We start from the raw sequence: 8,968 nt of genomic DNA on the forward strand, positions 1-8,968 counted from the left end.
TAATAATGAAAACATTTAAATACCTTATGGAATAATATTCTTTATAGTAAATCCAACCACATTGGATATTTCCAATACTGACCCTACTGAAGTCTGAGAGCATTTTATTCCACATGTAAATTTTGTTTCCATAGAACTAAATGTGACAAGTTTCATTTAGACATGTGGGTTGTGAGAGAGGGATGCAGATAGAAGGATAAAATTAATTTATGCCAATATATTTGTATGTATATTTGCACCAGTAAACATTTGTATAGCTGCAAATATTCTGATGCAAATTACATTTTTCCTTCTATTTGCATAGGACCCCTGTGCGGGGCTGCTAGCCACAAGGTCAGTAGTTCAAAACCACCAGTTGCTCCGTGGGAGAAAATGGAAACTTTATACACCTATCAAGAGTTACAATCTGGGAAACTCACAGGGGCAACTCTACCCTGTTGAATAGATTTACTATACATCAGAATTGACATGATGTCATGGCAGTGAATTCTTTATAAAAATATATATATAGTGTATATGTATATTCTTGGAAAATATACTGCAGTTCAAGAAAACATCATTTCTGTACAGTTGGATTTATCTTCTTTGTGGAAATCTGTACAATACTTGGCACAGGCATGTTGTTATTAACTGCCTTGAAGTTTGACTGCTACCAGATTGTGATCCATCCTCATAATCTCTGTGGATCAGATTATTATCATCCATAACTGAAACACATTCAGTATCAAAGCAATATCAAAGAAACCCCTAATCAAAGATGAATGAATTGGACAGGAATCTTGTTCTCCAGCATAGCAGGCTAGATTGTACTGAACTACTAATGCCCTCAATATATTTTTGCGGCCTTCTTATACTTCACACATCCAAATTAAAAAAAAAAAAAGCAAGCAAACCACTGCCCTCAAGATGATTCTGATTCATAGTGACTCATAACCAAACCCACTGACAACTAGTTGATTTTGACTCACGGTTTCTTGGACTATAGATCCCTACCAGAACAGACAACTCTGTCTTTCTTCCACAGATCAGTGGCCCAGTAGGACAGAGTACAGCTGCCTCTGTGGGCTTCTGAGACTGTATGGATCTTTACAGGATTAGTAGAAAGACAAATTGTTCTCCCATGGGGTAGCTGCTGGTTTTGAACTGAAGTGATAAGGAATTTCCAAGTGGTTTATTTTGCTTTCAAAGATGAACGTTATAGATGAAATAACAGAAGAAAAGCAAAACCTAGAAAATCTGACAGAGTATCAAAAGTCAATTACTCACAAAAAAGCCCACATGGCGTTCATTGAAAGGCAAGGTAGCCATGGGGGTGGAGGTGAATGCTCTAGGACAGCTATGGGGCTGATTGCACAATTCCCTTTGATATGATTGAATGATTGAAATATTACATTCTATTATATGTAAATTGTGTACCAATAAAAATTTTGGAAAAATAAAGAAATTAGGATAGGTAAATCTATAGACACAGAAAAACAAACAAACAAACATACACAGCAAATAGATGGACACTTTTCCTGTCGGGAAAGCTGACAGAGAAGCAAGGTTATTTTTAATGTTTTGCAAAACCTTTTCCTAATCCCCTCCACCCCCATAAAGGTCTCTTTTCACATACCTTTATATGCATATTCACAGGTTCTTTTTTTAGAGAGAGAAAAACCATTCTACATTTGATTAGAACATTCATTTCAACCTTTGTAAGGCTTGTTGTCTTTAATTAGTTGAAAATAGTGAGAGGCTCCTAATATGACATTAGTAGGAGGTATCTGTATGTCTGAGGGTAAAATTTGGCCTCAAGAATTTTGCAAGAAATATTACTATATTTTGAAAATGTCATGTGTACTATATATGGTGACTGAGTTTTAATTTAATGTTCTTTAAATTTTTAAACACATAATTAGTTAAAGAAACAAAATCTGGTAGGAACTGCAGGTGTTGGCAAGTGTTAGGCATAGGAACAGTGTTAATGAAGAGTTCTCTGCCTGCCACCTGTCAGACAGACCTGCCTAACATGAGGTCAGAACTGGAACCAGTGTGAAATAATCAGAACAAGAAGTGGCTGCTATTGTGGAGCTGGCGTTTGAGCAGCGGTGGATTTTCTGTTACCTTAATTTTCAAGCCTTGGTACTGCCCAAAATCCAGTCGTGATACCGGATTAAAGAAGAAAAAGGCTGAATAGCTATCCATTTTTGTCTATAAAGGTGATGAGGAAATCTCAAACTGTAATTGTCATCAGAAGCTTCTTGGGATGAATGATAAAATTCAGAATCTTAGGTACCAGACCCAGAGATTCAGAAATTGTGTGCGAACTGAAAATCGGTATTTAATATACATAGTAGATCATTCCTGTAGAAAGGTGGTGATATATATATTTTTTTTCTAAGAAAGCATGATTTCATAATGACAAAATGTCTTTTTTTTAATATCTGAAGTAATGCAAGCAATACCTTAAGAATCTGTCCACTCTTACATTGGTTCCAGAAAAGTAGTTGTCACTGTAATATAAACTAGGATGTCCTCTGGGGTCAGTAGCGATATATGCACATGAAGCTTTCAAATGGTCAGCATAGGAATTGTACAAGGCAAATATTTCTTGGCATGCAAAAGGCTGTTAAAACCAACTAAGTCCACCAGCATGGGGCACATTCCAACTCACAGTGCCTATAGGACCGAGTAGAACTGCCACATTATTTTATTGACATGTATCATTTCACATACCACACAGGCAAATGATCTACTCATATTAAAATGATTGTCCTATCATCACAATCAACTTAAGCACTTTGTCTTATTTCATGTACTCTTCATTATTAGTTTCCCATTTCCCCCAACCTTCCAACCATAAGCCTAAAAAACTATTCATCTAAATACCGGGTCTATCGATTTACTCATCCTGGATTTCATTCACAGAAAAAAATGCAAAAAAACAAACAAAAAAGCCAAACAACAATAACAAAGTACAACAACCCGAAAAACCTCAATCTAAAAGTAAACAGAGAATAAGAAAATCTAAAACAAATTTAAAGTGATTCAAAAGGAAGAACGAATGATAAGGTGTTAAACTTTAGCCTAACAATATCTGCATTAACCCACTTTCCAGTGCACTATATCTGACAGCAAGGCTCTTCCCATCCCTGCTCGATGGTCAGAGGGGATTCACCAGAGGTTCAATCCACGTGGGGACCTTGAAAATGGTCTGCCACTGTCATCCATAGCCTTCTGCAAACTGGGTGCTCAGAATTTAAACTCTAATACCATTCTCTCATCCAGTCTTGGATTTTATTTTTTACAATCCTTGGATCACACAGGCTGGTGTGCTTCTACAGTGTGGACTTAGCTGACGTCTCACTTTTGTTTTAAGGCAATCCCATAAGACCCCAGATCTTATTCTTTTTGATATCCAAACATCATCTGATTTTCGTATCTGGGGTGATTTCTTCATGATGGCAAGTGTCCAGTAGGGCCACATCCTAAGAACTAATTACTCTTAGATTACCATTATGGTTAAGTGCAAACTCAAAATCCATGCATATATCTATGGTTTATATGTGTCCTTGGTTTACTCTAGAGGCATCATTTTCATTTTATTAGGAGCATTAGAAGTCACACCCATGGGGTATATGGTAACTCCCTTGATAATATCATTAATTTCACAATGGTGCACATTTAAAATAGTAATGACAAAGAGAAAGTATACATGCTTAAGACAGTTTTTTAGGCTTAAATGCACGGATTGTTGACTTAAGCAGATTGAAAACGTTGACTAGACACTACTTAGGTACACAATTAGGGTTGGGGGAGGGCATTTCAATAACATATTCACAAAGGCAGAACTATGTCATTAAAAAAGCAAAGATAACATGGAAATAAATAGAAAATCTACTGTACTCTTAAGTTGCCATTTATGAGGCACCTTCAAAGCAAAGGATTTGAACCAAAGTTCATCGGCTTCCCAGTCCATAACCTTGGGATAGCAGTCATCATTTCTTCTCACACTAGGGCATTTGAACCTTAAGTCCAAGGGAGAATTTCCTTTCCTTTAATCTGCTACAGGTGTGTTTAAGGTGAAGTCCAATTTGCTTAGTAGGTTTCCAAATCAAATCTTTTTGGTGTGGTCTTTGAAGGATGGATGCTCCTGGACAGGCTAGGGTCTAAAGTCCCAGTTGTCTACAATAGCTTGGGTCTGCGCCATCAGGAGCTGGATAGAAACTAGATCAAAAGTGCCCAATTAGGAGCACAATATAGTGTGTATTCTCCCTTTGGGGTTCTAGGTAAGTAATCTTAAATGACCCCCCCTCCACAATGGCAGGCTGCCCCTCTTGGTTTTCCCACCAGTAGAAGTGAAATCAGCTTCTTTGAGACAGACACACCCACCACTTGCCTCTGGATTTGAATTTCCATTAAGGTTCACTAAGCACTTTTGTAGGGGTGTTGGCTGATTTCAGGTGACCAGACAGCAATATTATATGACAGGAACTGAATGGTCTTCCCTCTTCGCCCTCAACATAAGAAACTGACCCCAGATGATGTGAGGCCTCCTTTGTTGAAGTGGTTTTTGAGATTCACAAATGAAGAGGTGATGGGTCATGAGCATTCCACAGGGACACCAACCACCTCATTGATTGGAAGGTCAAAATAGATGATCACATGACCTGAGGCCAATTGCTTGCCTTTGTCATGGTGTTTATTTGTCATAGGATTCAAATCTCTCAGAAAGGTGGCTGGCCCATTCTTCTCTGACAGAGCAACTGGTGACTGAGTTAGATCCTCTGAAGTTTGGGTTTGGAACCAATCATTTTAACCCATGTACGGCCAAGACTCTTAAAATGAGGCAACCTGTGAAAGTCTTAGCATCAAGGTTTTCTTTGGTAGTGAGCCTAATCCATACCAATACAAAACATTATAAAAATTCTACTTCTGTGACATTTTTATAACTTTCTGTATTACTCAGGGCAGACCTATTGTATATAACTATCTAAACAATTCTACCTGGAGGTTTATTAAGACATGGGAGAAGATGGCTGTGTATCACAAATGCTACTCTTACTGTCGTAACTGATTGTTATGGTCAGAATTTACATCTTATTGTTACTTGGGTCCTGGGTAATATAAAGCACCTAGAAAAATAGAAGAATCTCTAGAGTGGGAATTTCAGTGTTAAAGTATACAAACGATGGATTCTAATCACCAGTGGACACCACTAAAGCACTGCTTCAACACTGGAACCTCCACAGTGCACTCTTCTAAATAAAACGTCTCTTTTCTCTATCACTTCTGGTTGTTGAATTTGGATCCTTTGTTCCAGGGCAGGAGTCCTTACGAGGGAGAACTAGGATGACAGATATTCTGATACACATAAATTTCTTGTAAATTGTGATTAGAGTGTGGGGTAATAGTCATTGGATAGGTAAGTTCACACTTGACTCTTTTTTATTCAACATAAAGCAATAGGCACTCCCTAAGACATATATTCACAAACAGGTCATTGCAGCATTTCTTCTAATAGTAGACACACTTATATTTTATTTCAGGGCCCTGGTGGTAGTATGGGTTGAGTGCTGTGCTGTTAACTGTAAAGTCAGCAGTTCAAATCCATTAGCTGCTTCAGAGGCGAAAGATGAGGTAGGGAGAAATATGGGACTATCAGTCCTGGTAAAGATTTGCATAGTTTCCTAACTTAATTGGGCTACTGTCTTCTTTCTAGAAAAAAAAATTCTTTTTACTCAGTTCCCATCCTCCTTTAAAAACGTTTGTACTGTTTTCTGTCGTCCAGGTTAAGGGATAGTACCTACTTCGGCAGTCCCTTAAATCATTCCAGTGTCCCATAGGGGCAAGCTCTCCCATTTGGGGAATACTGAAACTCAAAACCCTTTATAGGGGCGCTCCGAAATGGAGTCCACTTAAAGCAGTGTGTTTGTTTTTTATCTTTTGGGTTTATATATTTTGCTCTGTCAAATGCTTCTGTGAGCACAGTATTAGCAAAATGAAGTCATGTGTAAATAACTTAGGGAAACAGTCACTCCCATCTCATCCAACGACCTAGAACATAATCAGAATTCATGTTTGCTTCCCCATCCCATGAGGATAGCTACGTATTTTTTTCAAATTATAAAGCAAGTAGACGTTCTGTATGAAACACTTATTTTACTTTTTAAAGCACTGACTAGTATCATTGTTAACATGTTGGTATATATTTTTATCAGGACTTTTGACTTTCTCCAAGAGGCTTTTTTTTTTTAAATTACAAGTTGGTAGACTAAGAAAAAAAATGCCAGCACTTCATATTTCACTTTGCATGTGTAACAGCAAGTTTACACCTAATTCAGCACCTCAATCAGGAAGCACTACTTAAAGAAAAAAGGTCCACTTCAATGTATCATAAGTTCTTAAATGTCAAAATTTTGTCCTATAGATCTTTTTACTTAGTTTATAATTGGGGTTGGCAGTAATTGAAATTAGCCATAAGTATTTTTTATGCTAAGAAAAATTACAGAATTTTGTGACTAGTTTTGTGGGTTGTTCTGTTTTTGTTTTTTTTTTCTTGACAGGACAGGATTCTTGATAGGACAGGACAAGAGTATTGATGAAAGAAAATACCAATCAATAAAAAGACCTTATTGAAATCCATGGATTTAAAATTATTTTTATCTGATTTTCCTTTTTTTAGTGACTTATTTTATTTCTCTCTCTCTCTTTATTTTATACTCTTCTCTTTTTGGTCTCCTGCTTGTTTGCTTTTTTCAGTGGCTTTCTCATTCCTTTGGTGTTTTAAAGCCTCCGGCTCAGTGCCTGAAACATAGCAGATGTTCAGGTATGTTGCTTTTGCTAAGCTATCCTCTCCAGCTAAAGAAGCAAAATCAAAATATTTCATATATTCCTTAAGCTACCCCGATATTTAGATTCACATATACAGTGTTAGCTCTAGAAGAAACCTCAGGATAATTTAGATCAGGCATGGATAATAGGTTCTTCCCCAGGGATCTCTACCACTGACTGCTTGAGTCTTTGTTTGCTACTAACTATATACGTGTAGTTCTTTCCCACACTGCAATCTCTCTCAAAGAGGATTCACCCATCCCTGTTGTTTTAAAATCCAATCACTCCAGTTCTCTGCTCCACTTTGCCTGTTCTTTGACATCTTCAAAATGTCCATGTCCACATAGACATTTCCTGCACGTTCCCCATCTTTAGCTCCCACTCTCTAAGCCTTGCTTCCTAAGGTGTTTCCTTAGCAGTAACTGTCACGGTCTTCTTTCTGTTTAGGGCATCGATCTGCATTCACCCTTAGCATCTTGTTCTCTCACATCTCCTTCGTCACCAGGTAATTTGGATGTCCTAATTTTTCACTTGCAAAAACCCATCTTGAACTGGCTCACTTGCTGTCATCTCCTTTGTCAGGGGCCTGGGGAAAACGCAGTGACCTGCCCCAGAACTCTTGCTGTGCCTTCTGCACTGGTGCCTCCTTTTTGCTGACCTCGCCTTAACCTGTTTTTCACGCCACAAGAACAATCTAACACAACAAGATCTATTTTACTTCACTGCTTAAAGCCTTTTAATTGCTCTCGTGACGGCCTAGAGAAACCCTCCTTAACATGGTGTAACTATACCTGTTCCAACTAACTCACGTCCACGACTCCAGACGCATCGAGACCTCTGCCCTGCTCAGTAGGCTTCAGTCACTAATTAGTCCACATTATGCATCATTGAAGATGCCCAACCTTTTCCCCCATTTCTGAGCCTTCATGCATGCTGTTCCCTCAAGATTCTGCTGCCTCATACATACTCGTTTCTCAGGTCTCCATTTCTTAATCCTTCCTCAGAAGAGACCAATCTGTCTAACCCAGTCAGACCTGTGCGTCTCCCATGCTTCCCCTCTGGGGCACTTGTCTTAATTTTAGATTCTAGATAAATGTGTATGTTTTCTCATTTGTCTTTCTTACTTTTGTCAGATTAAAAAAAGCTATGAGTTCATAAATATATCTTATTTCAAATATGTCTTAGTTCAAAAGTGAAAATCACAAGCTTCCCTTTTTAGCTCCATCAATACTCCCGTCTTGTCAAGAAGAAAAACGCTGAACAGCCCACACATTAAGGATGTATTTGAGCCTACCAGGAAACTAAGTTTTCAGGATTAATCACTTCAAAGTCTTTTTTTCTTAAAACAAGGGAGAGTGTGAACTCAGGCCCCCACTACCACACATTATGCAGTCGAGTTTCCCACATTTGGGGAAATCACAGGGGTCAGCCCATCCGGAGTGCATTGGAGAAGCCTCGTCCTGGGAAAGCGACCTTCATGATCATGGCGTCTCCCCTGCCAGGGAAGTATTTCAAAATCTTAAGAGATTAGTGAATCTAGAAACGCACAGCCATGATTTGTTGAATGGAAGCATAAGCCTCTGGAGGCATAAGTTTGAGGAACAGAAACACCAGTAATTTTGATGGGTTTCCCGAGAATGATATGGGGACTCCCATGTATTACTTTGCCCTCAAACCAAAACCAAACCCATTTCTACCGAGCCAATTCACACCTACAGGAACTCTCTCTGCTAAAGTAGAACTGCACCCTGTGGTTTCCAAGGCTGCAAATATTTAGGGAAGCAGCTCATCACAACTTTCTTCTTTGTGGTTTCCAACTCTCAACCATTGAGTGAATCACTGCACCGCAGGGCTTCCCCTACTGCCATGTTCTTTCCCTGTGCGGAAACCAAGCACCAACAACACGAAGACCTGGCTTATTGGCTGGAACCACTGGCCTTCCCTCTTGAAAATTCACATCAAAATCTAAAATTGTTCTTTTCAATTTACAATTCCTGAAACCACCAAATGTTAGAGATGGAAAATATGTTAGTATAATAGTTTAATTAACATTCATGCTCACTAATAATTTTTCTCTATTTTCTATATTTAGCATCCAATCTTAGCGCAATGTTCACTCTGATCTTTTATTATGCACAGTTTTAACTTATAT

General features: G+C 38.4%; 1 non-coding gene across 1 annotated transcript; it reads right to left on the reverse strand.

Moving 5' to 3' along the window:
- Positions 1 to 8,162: 8,162 nt before the first annotated feature.
- LOC142425308 (U1 spliceosomal RNA) lies at positions 8,163 to 8,326 on the reverse strand. Its single transcript, XR_012779654.1, has one exon. It is a non-coding gene; the product is annotated as a U1 spliceosomal RNA (small nuclear RNA).
- Between the last annotated feature and the right edge of the window lie 642 nt (positions 8,327 to 8,968).

Source organism: Tenrec ecaudatus, chromosome 13 (assembly GCF_050624435.1).
Source record: "Tenrec ecaudatus isolate mTenEca1 chromosome 13, mTenEca1.hap1, whole genome shotgun sequence".
Classification (NCBI taxonomy): Eukaryota; Metazoa; Chordata; class Mammalia; order Afrosoricida; family Tenrecidae; genus Tenrec; species Tenrec ecaudatus.